This window comes from Phacochoerus africanus, chromosome 3 (genome assembly GCF_016906955.1).
Source record: "Phacochoerus africanus isolate WHEZ1 chromosome 3, ROS_Pafr_v1, whole genome shotgun sequence".
NCBI lineage: Eukaryota > Metazoa > Chordata > Mammalia > Artiodactyla > Suidae > Phacochoerus > Phacochoerus africanus.
Genome location: NC_062546.1, coordinates 79,967,100 through 79,991,357, shown reverse-complemented (window position 1 = coordinate 79,991,357; position 24,258 = coordinate 79,967,100).

The window sequence follows — 24,258 nt, the reverse complement described above, 5'->3', positions numbered from 1 at the left end:
AATTCCCCACTTCAACATATCTTACTAATCTACATGGGCCTCTAAGATTGGATTCCCCTTGGTTCAAGGTTAGAAGAGCATTTTTCTTGGACCCTGGGGCTTAGTTAAATAGTCAGGACCCAGCCTAGCCTTATCCTCTACCAGTGGCCACCCCTAGCAGAAGGCATTTTCAGTGAGGTTCACATCAGGTATCTCTCATACCATTTATTTCTCTTTAAAAGTGTATTATAATTTTTCCACTATGAAAGACATGCCCATTATTAAAATCTTTGAGGGATGAACATTTTGTCAGAAACAAATCTGTCTTTCAAAGTACCTTTAGGTTAACTCTCAACCCCTCAAGCCAAAGGAACAGAATAGGCAGGAACTCCTCAGTCAGCTCCAGCCACACCCCCAGGCCCCACTACTACCAATACTGCCTGTGGCCAGGTTTTCAGGGACAATGGAAAGTCCTTTGGTAGCCAAGTCTGATCCTCACCCCTCAAAAATAAAAATTGCTGCTGCTTCTTTGTGAGGGGACGGTGGTAATTATAAGAGACAATTATATAGCAAATTATATATAATATATAGAAAAGACAATTATATAACAAATTGCTTTGAAATAATTATTTAAATTGTGTATTGGCAGGAATTGGTTACTTGATTATAATGAGTTTCATTGATCGTAAAAGTGGCTTCTCTGAGCTGATAGAATAACTGCTGTGTGCTGATTGCTGCTTGAAATACTGGCCAGCTGGAAGATGCCAAAAACTTAGAGTGTGAGTACCCATTCAGATGTGTAAGGGGATTGAATCCCTTGGTAGCTTCTGCTCGTGGTTGATAAGGGTCCCCTAGAATTGACCCTTGGCCCCAGTGTGGGGCAACAGCTCTGGCACAGCTTCCTGCCAGGGCAGGCAGGGTTGGTGCCTGAGGAACCAGTCTGTCGCTTGGCTGGTTGGCCCGCAGTCTGCAAGTCAGAAGGTCCCCTTGGCACTGGAGCCAGAGGGTACCCTAGACTTCCTAGAATTTCCTTCCCTTTTTTCACCCACCTGCTCAGCCCACCTGGGGAAGGAAGTGTATGTCTCTTTGGTGGGCTGTGTGCTGTACTAAACTCTCCTTGGCTTTCTGGAAGGCCTGGCCCTTAGGGGTGGTAGAAATGCCAGAAGCTTGTTTGTTCCTCCTGCGTGAGTTATTGTCACGGGGAGCGCTGGGGGCTGGAACAGACCGACAAGGCAGGACAGAGAGGAGAATTAAGAGGAGCCCAAATCCTTTGGCTTTTGAACTGGCTGCTCTCACATCCAGAGCACCTCACTAGTCCAGGAGGGGGCCTGCGCAGCCAAGGGCATTCTGGTTTTCCCAGGAAGGCCTCAGGGAAACCTTAACAAATAAGGGTTGAGAGTTCCCATTGTGGCTCAGCGCGTTAAGAATCTGACTAGTATCAATGAGGATGTTTGTTGAATCCCTGGCCTCGCTCAGTGGGTTAAGGATCCAGCATTGCTGCAAGCTGAGACATGGGTCACAATGTGACTTGGATCTGGTGTTGCCATGGCTGTGGTGTAGGCTGCAGCTCCAATTTGACCCCTAGCCTGGGAACTTCCATATGCCGTGGGTGTGGCCCTAAAAAGCCAAAAATAAAGGTGGGGGGGGTTACACTTTTGACCACTGTGGTCTAGTCCAAACATCAGCACATTTTTTTTTTCCCTGTAGAAGACCAGATGGTAAATATTTTAGGCTTTACAGATTTCACTGCTGCTTCTGCTTCCTCCATCTCCTCCTGTTCTTTCCTATCCCTCCCATGCCCCCTTCTCTTCCTCCTTCTCCCTTCTTTTTCTTCCTTGTTCAACATATAAAAACCAGTCTTAGCTCTTGGGCAGTAATAAAACAGACTTTAGGCTGGATATGGCTACAGGACCATAGTTGCCCCCCACCCTCGCCCCCCATAATGTATTTGGTAATGACACACTAGATATTTTCTCTCTCCACACTGAAGCCACTGAGATGTGATAGCAGGCACCCAGCAGTGAGTCTGGGTATCTTTTGGGAAAAAAAGGGGACCCAGATCTGGATACCCCTTTTGGAAAAAGTGGACAAACACTGAGTGGACAAGTCACATGACTCCTCAGACCCTCTGACCCATTCCCCCAGCCCATGGTGATCCTGTTCTCCTGCAATGCCCAGAGCTCCTGCAGGAACTTCCTGGCAGTTAGCATCTACAGCCTGGCATTTGGAAGGATGGGTTCCTGTATTTATGTGTGCCCAAGTTGTTCTCTCCTTCCCACACTCCCCACCTCCCCTGAGAGCCCCTTGCAAAGCAGTAGCAGGCTTTCAACTGCCTCATCCCCTGCAGGTACCCAGCACATTTGTGTAGGAGTACACAGCACAAATCATGTGTGACTAAGTGCATGTCTCATGGTCCACACCGGGTTCCTGTCTTTTCCCTTCCCTGTTGGTAAACCCCATCAAGCAGAGAAATTGAAGATATTTTGAGCTTTATGGGGTCCCTGACAATGTGTGAATACTTCAGTGTTTCCTAAAGCTACTCTCTTGGTCTGAATGTTACTCTAACCAAACTGTAGCCACCTTTGTCATCTACTCACAAAGCATGGGATATGGTTTCCCCTTAGTTCAGAGGAAATCTAGAGCCCTCCTGAGCCAGGCTGTGGCTCTGGCTTGGGCAGAGTCTGAAGATCTGCTGCTTCTTGCGTTCCAGGATTGTTGGTCAAGAAGCCAAGATTGCAGTGGAATCAGAAGGCTTGACTGCTCCTTCCTGAGACCATGGTTGCCTTTTTGGACTCAGGCATATTGTGATTGGCTTTGCTCTGTGCTTGCAGAAGTATTTGTGTTTGAGTGTCAGACAATGGGTTTTCATTCAATTCAGGATATCTGGTTCCCTATCAAGGTAATTTAAGGATTATAACCTCTCAGAGATTACCTTTTTTAAGACAACAAGTTTGCCAGAATACTCTTGGGTGCTAGCAAAAGAAATGACGGACTCAACTGCCTTGAACATCAAGGAATGTTATTGCCTAACATAACAAGAAGTCCTAAGGTAGGGTGCTACAGAGTGGTTTAATTCAATAATTCTAGCTTGTTATTAAGGATCAAGTTCTTTCTACTCTTTTCTGCCATATTTAGTGTGTTGGCTTTGTCTTTGCATCAGCTTTTCTCATGAAAACAAGGTGGTTGTCAAAGCTCCAGTTGCCACATCTCCATGACAATATCCAAGGAGAAAAAAGGACTGTGCGCATCCCCTTTTGATCCATAAGGAAAATTCTTTCCAGAAGTTTTTTTTTTTTTTTTTTTTACTAATTCGTTCTCATCTTCCATTAGTCATAACTGTCCTGTCCCCATGTCTGAACTAATCCTTGACATGGGACATGAACTACCATGATAGATTTAGATTAATTTTGTCTCAAACTCTGGGGCTGGAGCCAGACTCCCTGGGAGTGTCAGACCCTACTGAGGAGTGTAGCATGACATTAGGATTCTGTTAGGAAGGGAGGAGAAACACCCAATCGAAATACCTTGTACAATAAATATTCCCCAGAATCTTCCCTCCTGAGATGCTGAAGGATTCAGAGCCCTCTAAACTTCTAAAAGAGAGCTTTTAGAGAAGGCTGCTTGAAAAACAACTATGGGAATAACTTGAGATATCTTCTCTTGCTCTATTAGGCAAGACCTGTGAGTCTGTCCAATCCTCCTGACCCTTGGCATCATGGTTTTGAAGACAGCCATGACATCCATTGTTATTGCACACCTACTATGTGCCAGGCATAGTGGGGAGGACTTTACACATGTGGTTTCTGAAGTCCTTTTCAAACATGTTCATGTTTGTCCTTTTGCTGTTCCTTGTGTTTATCTTCACTTTTACAATAGTTTTTTTTTTCTTTTAGATACATATACTGGCTTATTTAAATGATTGCTTTCCAGTTGTGATTTCCTCCATCCTATTTCTTCTTATTTCTTTTTTTATTTAGAGGAGCACTTTCAGTATTTCTTTTAGAATGGGTTTAGTATCGCTATATTCTTTTAGTTTTGTTTTGTTTGAGAAATTCTTTATTTCTCCTCTTATTTTAAATGATGTTCTTGATATTCTTGCTGGGTAGAGTACTCTAGGCTGCAAATTTTTCCCTTTTATAGCTTTGAATATATCTTTCCACTCTCTTCTGGCCTGCAGTGTTTCTATAGAGAAATCAGCTGATAGCCTTATGGGGCTTCCCTTAAAATTAACTCTTTGTCTTTCTCTTGCTGCCTTTAATTAATTAATTAATTCATTAATTTATTTTGGGGCTGCACCCATGGCATATGGAGTTTCCCAGGCTAGGGATCCAATCAGAGCTATAGCCACCGGCCTAGCCACAGCCACAGCCACGTCAGATCTGAGCCGTGTCTGTGACCTACATCATGGCTCACGGTAATGTCAGACCTTCAACCCACTGTGTGAGGCCAGGGATCAAACCCTCAACCTTATGGTTCCTAGTTGTATTCATCTCTGAAGCACCATGGTAACTTTTTTTTTTTTTATCTTGCTACCTTTAGAATCCCCTCTTTAACTTTTGCTGTTTTTAATATAATATGTCTTGGTGTGGGCCTCTTTGGGTTCAACTTGTTTGGGGCCCTCTGTGCTTCCTTTATCTTGATATCTGTTTCCTTTAGATTTGGAAAGTTTTCAGCCATAATTTCTTTAAATATATTTTCAATCCCCTTTTCTTTTTCTTCTCCTTCTGGAATCCCTATTATGCATAGATTAGCACACTTTATATTATCCCATAGATTTCTTATATTATTTTCATGTTTTTTTTTTATTTTGTTTTCTGTCTGCTGTCCTGATTGGGTGATTTCCATGATTTTATCTTCCAAGTCACTAAGTCATTCCTCTGCATTGTCCATTGTGTTCTTCAGTGCTTTTAACTTAGCTTGCATCTCTGAAAATGAATTTTCTAATTTTTCTTGGCTCCTCCTTATATGTTCCAGTTCCCTTCTAAAGTAATCTGTGTTGTTTATATCTGCTTTTAGTTCCATCATATTCGGTCTTAATTCCTTCAGTATTTTCACTATCTCCTTTTTAAACTTGGTGTCTATTAGACTGCAGAGGTCTGTTTCATTGTTTGCTCCTTCAGGGAAATTCTCCTGTTCTTTAAACTGAAAATTGTTCCCGAGCTTCTTCATTTTGCTTATATTTTTCTTATTCTGTGAGTTTAGGGAAGACAACTACTGTAGTCTATTTATATGTGCAAGCGCCCCTGGGTATTTTGTGAGAGCTTAGTTTTTGTTTTTAGGATGCTGTGCATGCTACCAGGGAGATGGGAGCAATGGGCAGGGCTAGTAGCTAGTGCCTGGTTGCTGGGCCTTTGACAGTGGCAAGGACCTGAAGGAAGGTAGCTCAGGCTGCTCCTAGTTGCAGGGCCCTGGAAAGTTATAGTAATTAGGCAGGTGTAGGTTGTGCCCAGAGTGTTTGGCAGCAGGGTGGGTGTGTTCCCAGGGGAGTGAGAGAAACAACTGGTGGTACTCAGTTGCAGTGTCCTCTTCTTTGCCAACCTCTGAGGTGACTGGGGCTATGAGTGGTGCCTATTCACAGACCCCCTAGTGGTGGCATGCCATACCCACTTCTGGTGTCTGAGATGACTGCTGTGGTTTGCCCCTGCCAAATGTAGACCATGCATGAGGTGGCATGTCATGCTTAGCCCCTCCACTGCCCTTAGCCCACATAAGAGGTGCCTGGTCACCTGCAGCCTACACAAGAGGCACCCCATGGCCCATAACCCAGGCAAGTGGTGCCTCGCCACTCATAACTTGCACCAGAGGCACCCTCCCCTCTAAGAGTCTGCTCAGGTGCAGGGAAAGATATTCCTATGGTGGTTGCCCTTCTTCCTCTTGCCCTCCCCAACAATGGCGCCTTGCTTCTCCTGTGGGCCCAGACCTTCTCCCAGGTTCCCTCGGCTAAAGCACTTGGCTCCCTAGCCCATGGAGCACTGCTCCCCAGCCCCCTCAGGCTGTCTCCACACAGCCAGTCCTAGTCCTCTCCCCAGAACTGACCTCTGGAGCCCGAGTCTCAATGCCCAGCCCCACCTGAGCATCTTAGGCTGTGGTGTCTGGGGGCAGTGATACCAATGGTCTGTGCGGCTCTCTCTCTGCTTTGCCCTCCTCAGCCTGGACACTGCACTCTTCTCCATGACTTTGAGGTCCTTCTGTCTTGGCTAATCTCCCCATCGGTTAGGTGGCTTCCCAGTGTGTGGGTTCCTTTCCTCTTTCACAGTTCCCTCTCAGGAGTGCTAGTCCTGTCCTGATTCCTTTTCTCACTTTCTCTCTCTCTCTCTTTTTTTTTTCTTTTGTTCTACCTGGTTATGTGGATGGTATCTTGCCCTTTTTGGAGGTTTAATGTCTTCTGCCAGTGTTCAGTAGATGTTCTGTGCAAATCGTTCTACATGTAGATTTTTTTTTATGTGTTTGTGGGAGAAGATGAGCGTGACATCGTACTCCTCTGCCATCTTGATCCTTCCCCCCCACATATAGTTTCTAATCATAGAGCCATATTGGGAGGGCTGCCTTATGACCCTCATTTTACAGATTGGGGAACCCAGAGAAGTTAAGTACCTTGCCTCTGACTGCACAGTTTGTATATGGCTAGCCCGGGAGTCAGCAAGAACTTTTTGAATATCTGCTTTGATCCAGGCCTGTACTAGGGCTGAGGATGCAAAGAAAAGTCAAGCCTGGTTCCTGTCCTCTGGGAGCCCAGAGCCTGCCCCTTTCTGGAAGGTCATTCTGGATAATGTATAGCTCTTGTCCAGCCTGGAAAAAAACTTGGAGCTGATGAGGAAATTAGACACTATTGTGTGCCTTTTCCCTGAAGCCCTTCCACTGCAGGCACCTCTATGTGGACAGCATGCTCATCAGCCAACTCTCTCTGAAACTTTACTTTCCTCCGGTGTGCCAGCTGCTGTGGGAGGTGATGGAACATAAAAACAGCTCTCACAAAAACAGCTCTTCTCTGCCCCTCAGGGGGAATTTGCCCTACTCTTGGCTTGTTTAGTAACACAGCCCATGTTGCTGAGGGTTCCCTGGAAGGAGACATGACAGTGATGTGCTGGGCTCTGTGTCTCCTCACAGGCCTGGGTTGGGGCCCTGGGAAGTCCCTGCGCCTCGGTTTCCTCTCTCTGAACTGGGCGGGCTTTCTCGAGTCTGCCATCTCATAGAAAAATCCCCTTGGGTGGAGGTGTGGGGGGATGTGGAAATGAATACAGGTGCCACTGAGAAGCAGGGTAGCCCAGCCCTGCCAGCAGGACAGAGCTCATCCATCTGGAAAAGCTGCTGAGATGCTTGCTGCCTGGGACCGTGGGGCCCCATTGATCTTTGGGAGATAATCAGGGCCCACAAAGCCTTGCCCGGCTCTATCAGTGCAAAGTGCTATTAGAAGCACGATAAAAGCTCAGAGCTTTGATTTAATCTTGAAAATGAGGTGCAGTGGGCATTCTTCTTGGTCAGGTGTCATGAGAGAAAGGAGAGTCTTGGAGAAGGAGGAGAAGGCAGAAGGAGCAGAGAGGAAAAAGCAGTTTTTATGACAAGAGACCATGAAAAAAGGCAAAAACCAAAATCTGGGATCCCATGTGCTTTCTGACTTCTTTTTGTGGTGAAGAGGAACACCTTAAGGGCCTCATGGCAGGTGCGCAGGTGACTCCACACAACACCCTGTCTTCTTGTCTCCATGGCCTCAGGCAGGCAATCATCATGGCTGATTCATACAGTGGGAGCTTGTCCAGAGGAAGATTCTATGCTTGGTTCCCCTCCAGGAAGATGCGGGGCCTCTGGTACCCCTGGGGCCAGCCTTGCCTCCTCCCTCTTCTGTGGGGTTTGCTTGGCCGGTTGTAGGGGTCAGGGCTTCTTGGGGCACAGCAGCAGATGGAGAGGCTTCCCCTCTGGCCCTCAGAACTTTATTGAGCGTTTGCCCTCTTTTTACTGCCGGCCTTTGCCAAAGCCAGGTCTCAGGGCTGAAATCCAGCTGAGGAGATCTGATTTCTCAAAAGCCATTTTGATCTTTTCACTTCAAAGGGAATTCTTTTCACACCAGAGCCCTGGTCTGGTGGCCCTGGACCTGCCCCTTCAGGCAGTGGGTCTGGATGGTGCCTGCAGTCTCTCTCTTTACATCCTTGACTAGAGCCTGGGATCCTCACATTGGGGCCACCCAAGAAAGCCTGGGAGGTAGCAGGATTTTTTCCCCAGTGCCTCTGGTCTCTGGACTCCCCAGTGCCCTGACTTTACCTCTCTCTTGCCCCATTTATCTCCAGTTCTCAAAGTTGCCCTGCCCCCCTGTCCTCACTCATCAAAAGCTGCTCTGGGAATTTAGGAATATAGTCAATATTTCATACCAATTATAAATGGAGTATAATACATACAAATTTTGATCACCATGTTGCACACCTAGTAATATAATATTGCAAATCAGCAACACCTTAATAAAAAAAACCAAAAACCTGTTCTGAGGGATGACCTAGGGGTCTCCTCCATTAAAGTGCCTTCCCTGCTAACTCCTACCTCCCCTACCCCCTTCAAGGTGAGGTTCCTATCCCACTTTGTGTTATTATCCCTTTCCTTCCATGACCCTGAAGATATGATGAGGTCCTTGAAGAAAGAGGCTGTTATTCCTGCACCTGTGATCCTGGCACTGAGCGCAATGCCAAGCACATGGCAGTCTTTTAACCCATGTCCAGGGAATTAATGAATTCCTTACTGCAACTTTTTCAAACTGTACTAGGGTTTGGCTGAGATGGCTCAAGGGCACTCCAGCTTGGGGGAAGGGGGCGCTGGTGGGAGGGGGAGTAGGGAGGGGCATTCTCTTCTCCCACCATCTCCTACCTACTAGGAAATTTCCAAACATGGACCCTGCTCAGTCCACAGCAAGTTTAATTTAATCTGTTTTATATTTATATACACATATATTAAATTATATATATTTTGTATATCACATGTAACATATATAACATACAATGTATATGTATATCATATTACATACATGTGTATAACACATTAAGTGAAAAGTATACTATGATACACAAACATGCACACACATAGATATTTTTGCTGAAAGGGTTCAGGTTTATTTATTTTTTTAAATTTTAATTTAATTTAATTTAATTTTTTTGCTTTTTAGGGCCACACCCATGGCATATGGAGGTTCCCAGGCTAGGGGCTGAATCGGAGCAGTAGCTGCCAGCCTATGCCACAGTTACAGCAACACAGGATCTGAGCCGCATCTGTGAGCTACACCACAGCTCACCGCAACACCATTTCCTTAACCCACTGAGCAAGGCCAGGGATTGTGTCTGCATCCCCATGGATGCCATCAGATTCATTAACCTATGAGCCACAATGGGAACTCCCAGGGTTTTATTTTTATATTTTTTTGGAGTACAGTTGACTTACAATGTTGTATGTTTCATGTATACAGCAAAGTGAATCAGCTATTCATATACATATATCCATTCTTTTTCACATATAGATTATTACAGACTATGTATTAGATTTCTCTGTGCTGTACAGTAGGCCCTTGTTGGTTATTTTATTTTATTTTTAAATTTAAAATTAAAAAAATTTTTTTTGTCCTTTTAGGGCTTCACCCAAAACATATGGAGATTCCCAGGCTAGGGGTCGAGTTGGAGCTGTAGCTGCTGCCCTAAACCACAGCCACAGCAACATGGGATCTGAGCTGCATCTGTGACCTATACCACAGCTCACAGCAGTGCCAGATTCTTAACCCACTGAGTGAGGCTAGGTATTGAACCTGCGTCCTCATGGATACTAGTCAAGTTTGTTAAACACTGAGCCACGACGGGAACTCTGGTTATCTATTTTATATGCAGTAGAATTCATATGTTATTCCCATCCTCCTAATTTATCCCTCTCTGCAGTGTTTTCCTCTTTGGTAACTATAAATTTGATTTCAAAATCTATGAGTTTGTTTCTGTTTTATAAATAATTTTTTGTATTATTTTTATTAAATTCTGTATATAAATGATGTCATATGCTATTTGTCTTTTTCTGTCTTCCTTACTTCACTTAGTATGATAATCTCTAGGTCCGTGTTGCTGCAAATGGCATTATTTCATTCTTTTTTTAGGGCTGAGTATATATACACACAGGCACACGCATATGTATATATGTATATCTGGCACATCTTTATCCATCCTTCTATTGATGGACATTTAAGTTGTCCCCATGTCTTGGCTATTGTAAATAGTGCTGCATTGCAAAGGGGTACATGTATCTTTGTATCTTTCCAAATGATTGTTTTCTCTAGATTTATGCCCAGAAGTGGGGTTGTTGGAACATATGGCAGTTGTATTTTTAGTTTTTTAAGAAACATCCATACTGTTCTCCATAGTGGTCGCACCAGTTTACATTCCCACCAACAGTGTAAGAAGATTCCTTTTTCTGCACACCTTCTCAAGCTTTTATTGTTTGGTAGACTTTTTGATGATGGCCATTCTGGTGTGAGGGGACACTTGATTGTAGTTTTTATTTGCACTTCTTTAATAATTCCTGATGTTGGCCATCTTTTCATGTGCTTTTCGGCCATCTGTCTTTGGAGAGATGGCTGTTTACATCTTCTGCTCATTTTTGAATTTTTTTTTGATATAAAACTGTATGAAATTTGTGTATATTTTGGAGATTAATCTCTTGTTGTCTGCTTTGTCTGCAAAGATTTTCTCCCATTCTGTGAGTTGTCATTTTTTTTTTTTTAGTGGTCTCCTTTGCCATGCAAAAACTTTTAAGTTTAATTAGGTCCCATTTGTTTATTTTTGTTTTTATTTTCATAGGAGGTGGGTCAAAAAAGATATTGCTGCAATTTATGTTTTCCTCCAGGAGTTTTATAGTATCTAGCCTTATGTTTAGGTCTTTAATCCATTTTGAGTTTATTTTTGTGTACCATTAGAGAATGTTCTAATTTGATTCTTTTGCATATAACTGTCCAGTTTTCCCAGCACCACTCATTGAAGATACTGTCCTTCCTCCATTGTATATTCTTATCTCCTTTGTCATATATTAATTGATCATAGGTGTATGGGTGTATCTCTGGGCTTTCTATCCTGTTCCACTGATCTATGTTTCTGTTTTGGTGCCAGCACCATACTGTTTTGACAACTGTAGCTTTGTAGTATAGCCAAAGTTGGGGAGCCTGATTCCTCCAGCTCTGTTTTTCTTTATCAAGATTATTTTGGCTATTCAGGGTCTTTTGTGATTCCATACAAGTTGAAAATTTTCTTGTTTTAGTTCTGTGAAGAATGCCATTGGTAATTTGATACATGTTGCATTGAATTTGTATATTGTCTTGGGTAGAATAATCATTTTGACAATGTTGATTTTTTTTTTTACTCCAAGAGCATGGTATATCTTTCCATATGTTTCTGTCATCTTTCATCAGCATCTTATAGTTTTCAGAGTACAGGTCTTTTGTCTCTTTAGGTAGGTTTATACCTAGGTATTTTATTCTTTTTGATGAGATGGTAAAAGGGATAGTTTTCTTAATTTTTCTTTCTGATCTTTCATTGTTAGTGTATAGGCAAGCAAGAGATTTATGAGTATTAATTTTGTATCCTTCAACTTTACCAAATTTATGATGAATGCATAGTTTTCTGATAGCCTATTTAGGATTTTCTATGTAGTATGTCATCTGCAAACAGTCACAGTTTTAATTCTTCTTTTCCAATTTGGATTCCTTTTACTTCTTTTTCTTCTCTCATTGCCATGGCTAGAACTCCCAAAACTATAATGAATAACAGTGGTGAAAGCAGACATTCTTGTCTTGATCTTAGCGGGGATGCTTTCAGTTTTTCACCATTGAGGATGATGTTAGCTGTGTGTTTGTCATATATGGTCTTTATTATGTTGAGGTAGATTCTGTCTATGCCCACATTTTAGAGAGTTTTTATCAAAAATGTGTGTTGAGGAGTTCCTCTTTTGGCTCAGTGGTAATGAACCTGACTAGTATCCATGAGGATGCAGGTTCAATCCCTGGTCCTGCTCAGTGCGTTAAAGGATCTGGTGTTTCCATGGGCTGTAGTGTAGCTTGCAGACACAGCTTGGATCCCATGTTGCTGTGGCTGTGGTATAGGCTGGCAGCTGTAGCTCTGATTCAACCCCTAACCTGGGAAATTCCATATGCTGTAGGTGCAGCCCTAAAAAAATAAAATAAAATAAAACAAAAATGAGTGTTGAATTTTGCCAAAAGCTTTTTTTACATCTATCGAGGGGATCATACAGGTTTTATTTTTCAGTTTTTTAGTGTGGTGTATCACACTGATTGATTTGTGGATTTTGAAGAATCCTTGCATCCCTAGGATAAATCCCACTTGGTCATGGTATATGGGTTCAGTTTAAAAAGAGGTTTGAACACTAAGACGTTGAACTCTTAATCTGTTGTCTTTTCTCTCCTAGGGGCATTTACTTTTGAATTCATTACTAATTACCACTTGGAGAATGGAAAGCTTTGTTCCAGTTGAAAGCGTTTTAGGATTTTACTGAGCTGATGGAGGCATTACATTTTGGATAGTGACTTCTTTCTAGTCTACCTTCTGCCCCCATCCCCCCATCAGCAATCCTGGCTGGTGTTAGGGAATGAGGAAGGAATTGGACTATTGGAAGCTACAAATCTGTTAATGTCAATTATCTCAGAGGGATTTTATTGTCACTGTTGTTTTGTTCAGCCCTGGGCCAGCTGAGAGGCCACTGTTGACCAGGTTGTCCTAGGAGGGACGGGAGTCCTCACATATGAAGGCCAAGTGCTAGCTTTTCTTGCTGGCCTGCTAGGTGGCAGCTGGTTGTATCAGCTCTTGGTCCCTTTTCCTCTGAGCCATCTCTTCTTACCCTCTGTACCCTAGAGTAACCAACCTAGAATAATCACTCCAGCCTTCCTACTATGAGGGGCCTGCCCTTTCTAGTGCAGGAGCCTGAGTTCTAGCCCTTCATTCCCTATCAGAACCCTCTGACCTCTGTCTCATGCTGGTATAGTGGCCTGAGAACAGAATTGGTCTTGAGTCTTGGGTTAGTCACCAGTCTTGGGACCTCAGGTTATCACAGAGTCTCACTTTCCCAGTGGGAATTTTCATTCCAGCCTTCCTACCATGAGGTGAAGCTCATATAAAACTATAGGTGTATCTTTCTCAGTTTTTCCTTCAATTAGAATCTCCTGGGGAGCTTTTATTACCCTAATTCTTAGGTCATACCCCAAACCAATAAATCAGACTTTCTAGGGCTAACAGGCATTACTGTTTTTCAAACCTCTTCAGGTAACTCTAAGATGCAACTAAGGTTAAGAACCACTATTTAAGGTCAAAGTATTATGGACATTCAAAATACAAGTGGTTTCTGAACTTCCATCTGAAAGAACATTCCTTCCATTTGAAAGCAGAAAATGTCTGCTAACTAATCTGAAATAGTTCTCAATACAAATTTGATCTGGTATCTCTTTAAGAATTTCCTGCAAGTTGTGTATCCATTTATTTCCCCAGGAAGGGACATACCTACAAAATTTGCACATAATTCCAGCGTATGTCATCTCCATAGTGACATTTTCTGCTACCCTATCCAAAAGTGCACCATTACACCTGTCTACACCCGCACACACATCCTGTCCTCTCCCCTACCCCTTACTTTATGTGTTCTCCATAGCCTTTATTACTGTCTTCCTGAACATCCTCAAGTCCCTCACTAGGGCAGAGTTTCTCAAAGTGTGGTTCCAGAACCACCTTGACTTAATCAAAATGCATTACTGGGTTACTTTGCTGCATAGTAGAAATTGACAGAACACTGTAAATCAACTATAATATAAAAAATAAAAATCTTAAAAAAAGACGCACTGGATGGGACCCAGGAATCTGCATTTTCAGACCCTCCCTGTTGTTCTCTCCCAGACCATCTATTTGCTCCTTTAGACCCTGCCCTGCAGATGGGAATCTTATCTCTCTTAGCAAATCAGTGGTCTTGGGTAGAATCTCTAATATTCCAGAGAAATCCTAGGTATTTTCCAGATTGCCTGATGCATGTGTGGGAATGTGGTTGTCTCAGTTCTGTAATCTAAGGGGCTTGGAGTAAGGTCCTCCATCTAATGGGAAGGTTATCCCCTTCCTTCAACATTCATAGCACTTGAAATTCCACCACTGTCCAGTCATTCATCTTGAGCTCTTCAGCATCTACCCCTAGTATGATGAGTAATAAAAGCCAAGAACAGTGGGCATATTGGATCCCAGCTTCCTGCTCCAAGTTTTCCCTTGGCTTCCTGTTGCCTACAGGGGGAAGCATATCCCTATTTTTTGTTACCAAGAGGCTCTTCAAGATCTGGCTCCCCTCTCCAGCCTTCATTCATGCCCACTGCCCTCACTCCACACTCTAGCGGGACTTAACAGCAAGTAGCTCCTGGAACAGCACATCCCATTTTCTTTCCTGAGTGTCCTCTGGGAGTGCTCTTACACCTCTTTCCACAGTCACTCCTCCCCCACCCCAAAATCTCAGATGACTCAGAGTGCAAGCCAAGTTCTCATGTGACCTCCAGGGCCCCACAGGCTCTGTCTGTCACCCTCCTTACCTCTCTGCCCTTGTCTTTGGCTGCTCTCTTCTGTCACTTTGCCAGGGCAGCTGTAACAAAGCACTACAAACTGGGTGGCTTAAAACAACAGAAACTTATTTTTTTGTGGTTCTTAGAGCTAGAAGTCCAAAATCAAGGTGTCGGCAGGGCTGCGAAGGGGAAGGATCCTTTCTTGCCTCTTTCTAGCTTCTGGTGGTTGTGGCTATTTTTAGCATGTGTTGCCTTGCAGCTGCAGCTCTTTAATCTCTGCCTCTGTCAACACATGGCCCTCTCCCTGTGTGACTCTGTGTTGTCACATGGCCCTCTAATAAGGACAGCAGTCATCTTGGATCAGGCCCCACCCTGTTCCAGTGTGGCCTCATCTTAACTAATTACATCAGGAATGACCCTATTACCAAATAAGGTCACATTCTAGGGTATTGGGGGTGAGGACTTCAGAATATTTTCTTTGAGGGGACATAATGCAACCCATAACACCCTCTCCTGCTTCTTCATTCTGCTTCAGTCACACTGGCCTAGAGATGTTAGATTTAGCGAATGAAAATACAGGACTCCCAGCTAGATTTGAATTTCAGATAAACAGCAAATACTTTTTTAGTGTCAATATGTTCCAAATGTTACATGAAACAAAATATTTTTAAGCATAACTATGTCCCATTTGGTATTGGGAATGTACTTAGGCTAAAAGATGTATGTATTGTTTATCTGAAATTCAAATTTAACTGGGCATTTCATTTTCAACCTGTATGCAACTATGAACACAACTAGCATGCTTCCATCTCAGGGAGCATGCTTTGTCTTGGCTGTTCCCTCTGCTTTGAACTTTTCCTATCTCTCTGGGATGCACAATTTCTATCTGCCTTCAGCAAGGCCTTTTTGGGTACCCCTCCCTCAAAAGCACATCTCCTACCTTCCTTTCTTGCTTTCACCACCCACTCCCCCCCCAGCCCTTATCATAATCTAACAGGCTTTATATCACCTGCTGCTGGTGTTTATTATCTATCACCCCCAGTAGAATTTAAGCTCGATGCTGTTGTTTACTACTGTCTTTCCAGGGCCTAAAGCAGTGCCTGGCACATAGTTCAGTGTACATTTATTAAATGGATAAAGAAAGAAATCCTTTCACTTTCAGGCACTGTAGAGTGGGTGTCTATGGGTTTTGCTTACCTAGGATCTGCTTCCACTTCTGGTATGAATGTCCTCCCTTCACTCTCAGTTTAAGTAGTTTGGGAAAGTCCTGCCCTTAACCCCCAGGTTCAGATCCAAATCAATTTGTCATTTCCATCCACTTGGCCACCGTCTTTGGTTCTGGGATGGGTATAGAACCCAAGTTAGTCTCACCAGAGTCAGGCTCAGAGTTTCTGCTGGAACTGCTAAGACAGAGCGCTCTCTTTCCACTGGGTATTTCTGTCAGTCTAGAGCTGCTGATAGTCATCTCACAACCAACAGGAAGAGCAGGGGGTCAGCTCCTGACCCAAAACCTGTCTGAGCTTTCAGGCCTGACCATAGGCAATTACAAAGGCTTTAGGTCAACTCTGGCTGCTAAAATAGAATACCACAGACTGGGTGGATTGAACAACATACACTTGTTCTCATAGCTCTGCAGGCTGAGAAGTCCAAGATCAAGGTGCTGGCATATTCTGATCTTGGGCAGGATCTGCTTCCTGGCCTGTAGACAGCTGCTGTCTCCCTGTGTGCTCACCTGACCTCCTTGTGTATTTGCATATATGTGCAGAGAGAGGCAGAGCCCTGGAGCCTCTTCCTCTTCTTATAAGGACACTAATCCCATTGTGGGGCCCCACCCTCATGTCCTGGTCTAACCTTCATTAATTCCCAAAGGCTCTACCCCCAAATATTATCACGTTGGGAGTCAGGGCTTCAATATAGGAATTTTGGTCGGGGGGGCACAAACATTTAGTCCACGACACTTTACCTGGCAAACCTCACTGGGGAAAGCTGCCCTCCCCACACCCGGCAATGCATGGTAGACTCTGAAGGAAATTGCAGGCAAGGACTGGGCCCCATGGCCAAATTGTTCTTAGGCATGTCTGCATTCCTGGCCCAGGTATCTGAGTTGGAGGCTTTTTACCTGGGGTATATGGAGGACTTGGCTGAGATCTAATTATGGGAAGTGGTGGGAACCTTGCAGATACTTTCTCCACTCTGACTCAGTACTCAGGATATTTCTCCTCCTGGGTCTCCCCACTCTCCTCACTGCAGATCCATAGAAAGACAGGAGCCTATTGCTAGCTCCCTTAGCAATAAGACAATTCTTCCCACCTGTGCTGATACATCTGTTTCCCACCCCCCACCCATGCTTTTCCATGGAGAAAATGGAATGATGGGGGGCCAGGGCTTTAGCCCCTTCCCTCTACCATAGCCATAAGTAAATAAAGGCTTAATTGTTACTTTCAACTTGCCATGCTGTCTTGATCAGTTACTTTGACACCTGGTGGATCAGCTCAAGCCCTTGATAAATAATCTGCTTGAAATGGAGTCAAAATAGAGGAAAGAGAGCTGAGGGACTGAGAGGGGGCCACTGGGTCGCTGTAACATCATTTGAGCTCCCCTAAATCTAGCTGTGCAGGAAGCCAGTGTGACATTTGTTGGACCTTTTAGTTATTGAGCATAAGCCAATTTGATGTGTTTTTGCATCACTGAGTCCCGAGTCAAGTCCATCCTCTTCGTGACAACCCAGTGGACCTCAGGAACTCCTACTGCCCCTGGGTTCCTATTCTTCCTTGGACTTGATTTCATCACGGTCCATGTCACCCTCTTCTATTCTGTGTCACTTCCTCAGGGGATGTCTGTGCTTAGAAATCAGGGGATTTGACTTCTCTCTTTCTCTTTCTGTCTGTTTTTATTGAAGTATAGTTGATTTACAATGTATATATACACACTTTTAAAAAATACTCTTTCATTACGGTTTATCATAGGACATTGAATATAGTTCTCTGTGTTATACGGTAGGATCTTGTTGCTTATCCCACCCCCCTCTCTTTTTAATCTCCATACCTCATGCATGCCCTTGCACAGAATCAGACAAAAAAAATCTCTGTAGAATAAAGACTTAATGAAACTGTAGTGGGCTGTTTATAATTACTCGGATAATTATAAACAGGATGAAAACTACTCTTAATGTTTAAAAACTATACATTAAAAACATTTTTTTTCATCCTCTTAAAAAGCTTGTATTCAGGGATAAAATCTGTATTAGTCATCTTTTGCTGCATAATAAAACACCTCATCTTAGAAAGACAGGCATTTATTTCTCAGAGTTTCTCAGATTTGGAATCAGGTGCCACTTAGCTGGACTCCTCTGGCTCTGGATCTCACAAGGCTTTGATCACAGTGTAGCTGAAGCTTCAGTCACCTCAAGGTTCGGTTGGGAAAGGATCCAGCTGCAAGCTCACTCATGGGGCTGTTTGCAGTCCTCATGTCCCCATTAGCTGCTGGCTGGGGAAGTCAATTCCTTGTCACATGGGCCTCTACATAGAGGTGCTCACATTATGGCAGTTGGCTCCCTGTAGAGCAAATAGAGAGCAAGAGAGCAATCCAAGATTGCACGGTCTTTATATCCTAACCTTGGAAGTGACATCACAACACTTTCTCCATGTTCTGTTTGTTGGAAACTAAGATCCACCCTACACTCAAGAGGGTTATTACACGAGGGTTTGAGTATCAGGAGGCGGGAATAATTTGGAGCTATCTTAGAGGTTGCCTTCCAGGGTTCCCTTCTGACCTCCAATAATTCACATCCTTCCTACATGCAAAATACAGTGCTTCACTGCTTCCCTACCAAGGTCCCTAAAGCTTCACCTCATTACATCAGTTCAAAGTCTAGAACTGCATCTACATCAAGTTCAGGTGTGAATGAGGCTTCTCAAATGTAATGCCTTAAATATAGATCCCATGGAACTACATAAATTGTTCGGCCCTCATGTACCTAATATACAGTTGTTGGTTGGGAAGATATTTCTGCTTACCAAGGTGGAAAATTGGAGGCACAAAATCTCATTGGTCCATAAGAAATTCTGAAAGCCAGCCAAGAAAATGTTGGAAGTTCCTTGATGAGATTCTCAAAGCTGGGGTTATTTCTCCCTCATTTGTGGCTCTACTCTCTGGGCAATTGATACTGCCCTCTGGATCATCTTTTCTTTTTTATGGAATGTAGTACATTTTTGCAGCTGAGCAGCTCTCTTAGCCTGCTTCCTGCCAGTAGAATCTGGGAGCTGAAAACCATCTTATTCTCTTCCAATGGGGAGCTCTGCAGTCCAAGTTGGAAATGTTTCCACAAATATAGGTCTTTTAAGAAACTTGTAGGTCTCCTGTGAACATCTCTGGGTTTCACCCCAATAAGCAGAAGCCATACCTACACTTTTTTTTTTTTTTTTGGAGATAAGGCCCTTTTGCTCTTGCTGAGATGGCTGAGGTCCAATACCCTTAACTTCCTAGGGGCCCTATAGTTTGATGGAGAGGATTTGTGAGGTACGTCCTTCATATCTGGTGATAGTATAAGAAATATGTGTTTGGTCCTCATTCCCAGCTCCTGGCCTGAGCTCCTTAGGTCATTGTAATGTTCTAAATGACAATAGCATTAGAAGCATTTTTTGTTACTGTATTTGGCTTTTGTCCCTGGCTCCTGAAACAGCTCCAGAGTGCTAAAGGTCAAAGGAGCATCTTTTGTCACAACACACCTCTTTTAGTCTTGCCTGATTTTATCTTAATGTGGCAACTTTTGGAAAGCCTATAAGGATGGGGGGCTGGTTGCCAGGGGAACCAACCATATGATTAGAGAATTAGGACTTTCAGCCCTACCCCCTGACCTCCATGGGCCCTTAATGATTTAATCAGCCATGCCTATGTGATGAAGTCTCCATAAAAACCCCTAGCCAAAGGGTTCCAGAGAGCTTCCAGGCTGGTGAACACATAGAGGTGGTGGGAGGTGTTTTGCCTAGAGAGGGTTTGGAAGCTCTATGCCCCTTCCTATATGCCTTGCCCTATGGGTTGTTTCCATTCGGCTATCCCTGAGTTGTGTCCTTCATAATAAATAGGTGATAGTAAGGAAAGTGCTTGCCTCAGATTTGTGAGGCATTCTTTCAAATTAACAAACCTGAGGGTGGGTTATGGAAACCTACCATCTATAGCCTGTTGGTCAGTAGTACAGGTGACAACCTGGGACTTGAAGTTGGTGCCTGAACTTGGGGGAGAACAGCCTTATGGGGCTGAGTCCTTAACCTGTGAGGTCTCTGCTCACTCCAGGCAGTCAGTGTCAGAATAGAGTTAAATTGCTGGACACCAATTGTATGATCTGAGAATCAGAGACTTTCTCGGTGTGGAAAACCCTGGTGCCAGGAGTGCAAGCAGAAGGAAGCAGGAGTTTTCTTCTTCTTTAAGGGGTTTTTATAGACTCTGAGGCACAACCCAATCTTTCTGAGGTTTTACCAAACTTTTTGGTAAAACAACCTCAGTTTTATTTTAGACCCTATTTTCCTAGCAGTGCCTGGATCTGACATTTGCTTGGAAGTGGTTTCTTAACTTTAACATTGTTTGCTATCTGGAGAGGCTGAAAAATTTTCAAAACCTATTGTTTGTGTCACTTTATTTCTCTCTCCTGCATTTTACCATAAATTGTGACAAGAGACCAGGTGACACCTCCATCACTTTGGAAACACTCCTTAACTCAGGTATCCAGTTCATTAGACATACTTTTCCCTCACATACCTGAAGGTAGCAGTGTTGCTAAACTTTGCTATTATATAATTAGTTTCCTCTTCCTGCAATTTCCAATAACATGCATCTCATTTCCTTCTCTACCCTCACCAGCAGTCTCCCCAAAGTCAAGATTTCTATTAACAGTTTACTGAAGACAATTAGACCTCCTCGAACATGCTCCTCAAATTCCCCCCTGCTTCTGCCTGCTCTTAGGTTCCAAAGCCATTGTCTCACGTATTTGTTGTAGCATTACCCCAACTTCCAGGAACCAAAATCTGTATTTATTCTTTTCACGTCTTATCTCCACAGGCAACTATTTTAATGTATTTAAAGGAAATGACTTTGTGTGTGAAGATTTTTTTTACAAAATTATACTCATTTTTTAAGTGTATATTTTTACTTTCCTAAATGGTATTGTTTTATATATCTTATTTTATTTCTCAGCTTTTTTTTTTTTTCTTTTTTGGCTGCCCTGCGGCATTCGGAGTTCCCAGGCCAGGGATCAGACTGATCTCAGTTGTGACCTATGCCTCGGGCTGGATCCTTAATCCACTTTGCGGGGTCAGGGATTGAACCTGTGTCCCAGCACTCTAGAGACACCACAGATCCATAGTAGAAACTCCTATTTCTTACTCTTTTCAACCATCCTTATGTTTTTAAGATCCGTCCATGTTTTTATGTGGACATGTAATCAGTTGCTTCCAACTCTGTGTGGTACACCATAGGGTTACACTCCTTCCCCTGTCTTTTATTGTTCCAGTCTTCTAGGGGATGACATCCAGATTACCTCTAACTTCATGCTGTCATCACAAATAATGTGGCATGAACATCCTAATTCATGGTCCCTTATGAATCTGTGTGAGGATTTTTTGGGATATAGGCATACTCAGAACTTGAATATTGATGTATAGGTTATACATAGGCTTAATTTTGACTAGGATGTGCCAAATTATTCACAATAAAGCTGCACTAGTTTTCATTTCCACCAGCCATGCCTAAAGGACCTTATATTCCACCTCTAGGCTGACACTCAGTATTATCATCCAGTTAAAACTTTTTTTATTTCAGTCTTTTTGATATAAAATCCCATCTCATTTATATTTTGATTCGCACTTTTCCCAACAATTGATGAGTTTGAGCATCTCTTCAAACACTTGACTTCCCTCTTCTACGGACTGTCGAATCATATCCTTGTTTGTATATTCTTTAAGGCCAGAGACCAGGTATAATTTCCTCTGCATTCTCCACTGCTCCTAGAACATTGCTGGGCCTTGATTGATGATTGATGAGAAGGTCAATGCAGCAGTATTATTTGAGCTTCTGGAGTTTGCGGCACACTTTTCTTCTCCAGAGCCTGAGGTGTTGCCTTCATTCATTCAGAACACATTTATCAAATGACTACCCTGTGCCAAGTCTTCCTGTGCAACTCTCCCTTCCAGCAAAGCCCAAAAGACCCGTCAGTCACTCCATCAATTGAACAGAAGAATGAAACAGGTCACACAAGTCATCTGGCGCCGCACAGACTCTAGTAACATTTTAAATGCCCTTTTATAGACTTTAACATTCTAATATCCTCTAATGTAGGGATTAACTGATTTTTTTTCTTTTGCTGTTGTTTTTAACTGCCATGTGCCTAAAGCAAGCCAAGACCCAAGTAATCTTGGCAATGTCTTTGCCCATCAATAGGAGAATCAGAACAACCTTTGTTCAGTTTCTCTGCTTGTGAAGAGCAATCCCAATCTTGGTGAACGACAGTTGATGAAAAGTATGAATTTCATAGACGAAAAGTAAACTCCTCTCTGTACTGCACTCATAAGGATCTTGAGTCCTAATATGACAACATTTATCTACATTTCCAGAGAGAGGAGGTGTCCTCAACCCTGGTATAACTCCCCCCATACCCACCCACCCCAGGGCAGGGGTATGTGCCCAACTCTGAAAGTCTTGAGTGAGTCATCTCCATTTCATATTGTAATTATCTGTTCATTTGCTCTTTCTCCTCTAGATTTTGGAAACATTGAGTATACTGGTTGTGTCTTATTCATTTCTTTGATTTTGTTGTTCTTAGCAAGGCATTTGTCACATAGTAGATGTTCAATAAACATTGACTGAACGAATGAACACATGAATAAAACTTTTATTGAGCACCTACTTGCCATGTACTATGCCAAAACCTGGGAATTCATGGATAAATGTCACAGTTTAATTTTAAAATAATTGACACATCCTATGTGGAGATGAGTTTCAAATAAAGAGGGAATGCCATTTGTAGCACTCATCTTTTTCATTTCCAAGTCCTTCTGCCCTTGAATTTTAAATGTGACTTATATTTTACTCATAAGAAATAGGCTTTCTCTGTGTGTGTATGTGTGTGAGAGATGTGGATGTGGGTGATGCTGTCTGTCTGCCTGTGCCTGCCCCATCCTAGTGTGGGACAAATATAAGGACGTTGAAGGCTCTTTGCCCTCCATCCAAAGGGGCTTGGTCAGATGGGTGGGATATCTATGCAGCCAGTCATGTGGGGCTGCAGTGTAGACAAGCAAGAGAGCCTCACAATTCTGGACACTTAGCTCCTTTGGTCTGTGATCCAACAATTGGGAAAATCTTAGTTGGCCCAGGAGTGAGCTCTTCCCACTCCCTTCCATCCCAAATCCATGTCAATCTTCAACTCTTTTGGCCAAGCCAAAGGGACCTGGGTCAAATTCTGTCTAAAGGATTGGATTTTGGGGGAGACTTAGACAAGTAAGTTTGCCATAAACTCTAGCTATATATTGCTTGGAAAACAGTCAGATCAGAGCTCTGCAGAGACCTTGTCTTGCTTTGTTTCAGACTCAGCAAGAAGGTTTTAACCATGACTTCTAAAATGGACAATGGGGAGTTCCTGTTGTGGCTCAGCAGAAATGAACCCAACTAGTATCCATGCAGATGCAGGTTTGATCTCTTGCCCCACTCGGTGGGTTAAGGATCCGGAGTTACTGAGAGTTGTGGTGTATGTTGCAGACACAGCTTGGATCTGGCGTTGTTGTGGCTGTGGTGTAGTAGGCTGGAAGCTGTAGCTCCAATTCGACCCCTAGCCTGGGAACTTCTATACGCTTGCTGCAGGTGTGTCTGTAAAAAGCAAAAAAAAAAAAAACCAAAAAAAAAACAAAAAGAGAGAGAGAGAGAGAGACCAATGGGTGTGGGCAGAGTCAGGAAGTGTGCTAGATTTGGCATTATGTATTTGGTGGAAAAACAAATAACCATTTCTTTGTTCTCATTGTAAAATGTACCCCTCATGAAAAGAGTTCTCTGTGAAGAATCACTTAGTAGTTGGTATTTGATCAAGCGAGACAAATTTGGGCTCTCTTGAGCAAATCCCTAAAGAGATTTACTTTGTTTTCATATCTGTGGACTTTGTGGAGTCTGATAGACAATCTTCAATAAATTTCTTTGCATTGATATTCTACAGGGCAGAGTTCTTTTATCTTTATTTGCTCCATGATTTTAAAGCTCTTGCTCAATAACCACAGTGCGAGCTTCAGTTAAATATGCAACTCCTGCCCTGTCATTGGAATCGTTTGCTTGTGTGTAATTGTTAACTCTATCTTTCATAGAGTCACTTAAAACCAGGACCCAGTGCATAGGAGTTTCCTTTTTCAGGTAGAATTATGTGAGCTTTTCCATCATAAAATAGTCAATAGCAGATGGATTGATGAATGCTTCCATGAGCTATAATTGAGAGATGTGAGGATAGCCAACACAGCAGGGATCGACAAACCTTTTATGTAAAGGGCCAGATAGTAAGTATCTTAGACTTTGTGGGTCATATAGTTGCTGTCATAACTACTCATCTCTGCCTTTGTGGTGCCAACAGAGTCATAGACAATATGTCAATGAACGAGCATAGCTCTATTCCAAATACCTTACTTACAAAAACAGGCTACAGGCCAGATTCAGCCTATGGGCTGCGTTTGCTGTTCCCTGATCTAGAGCAAGTGATAGAAACAAAT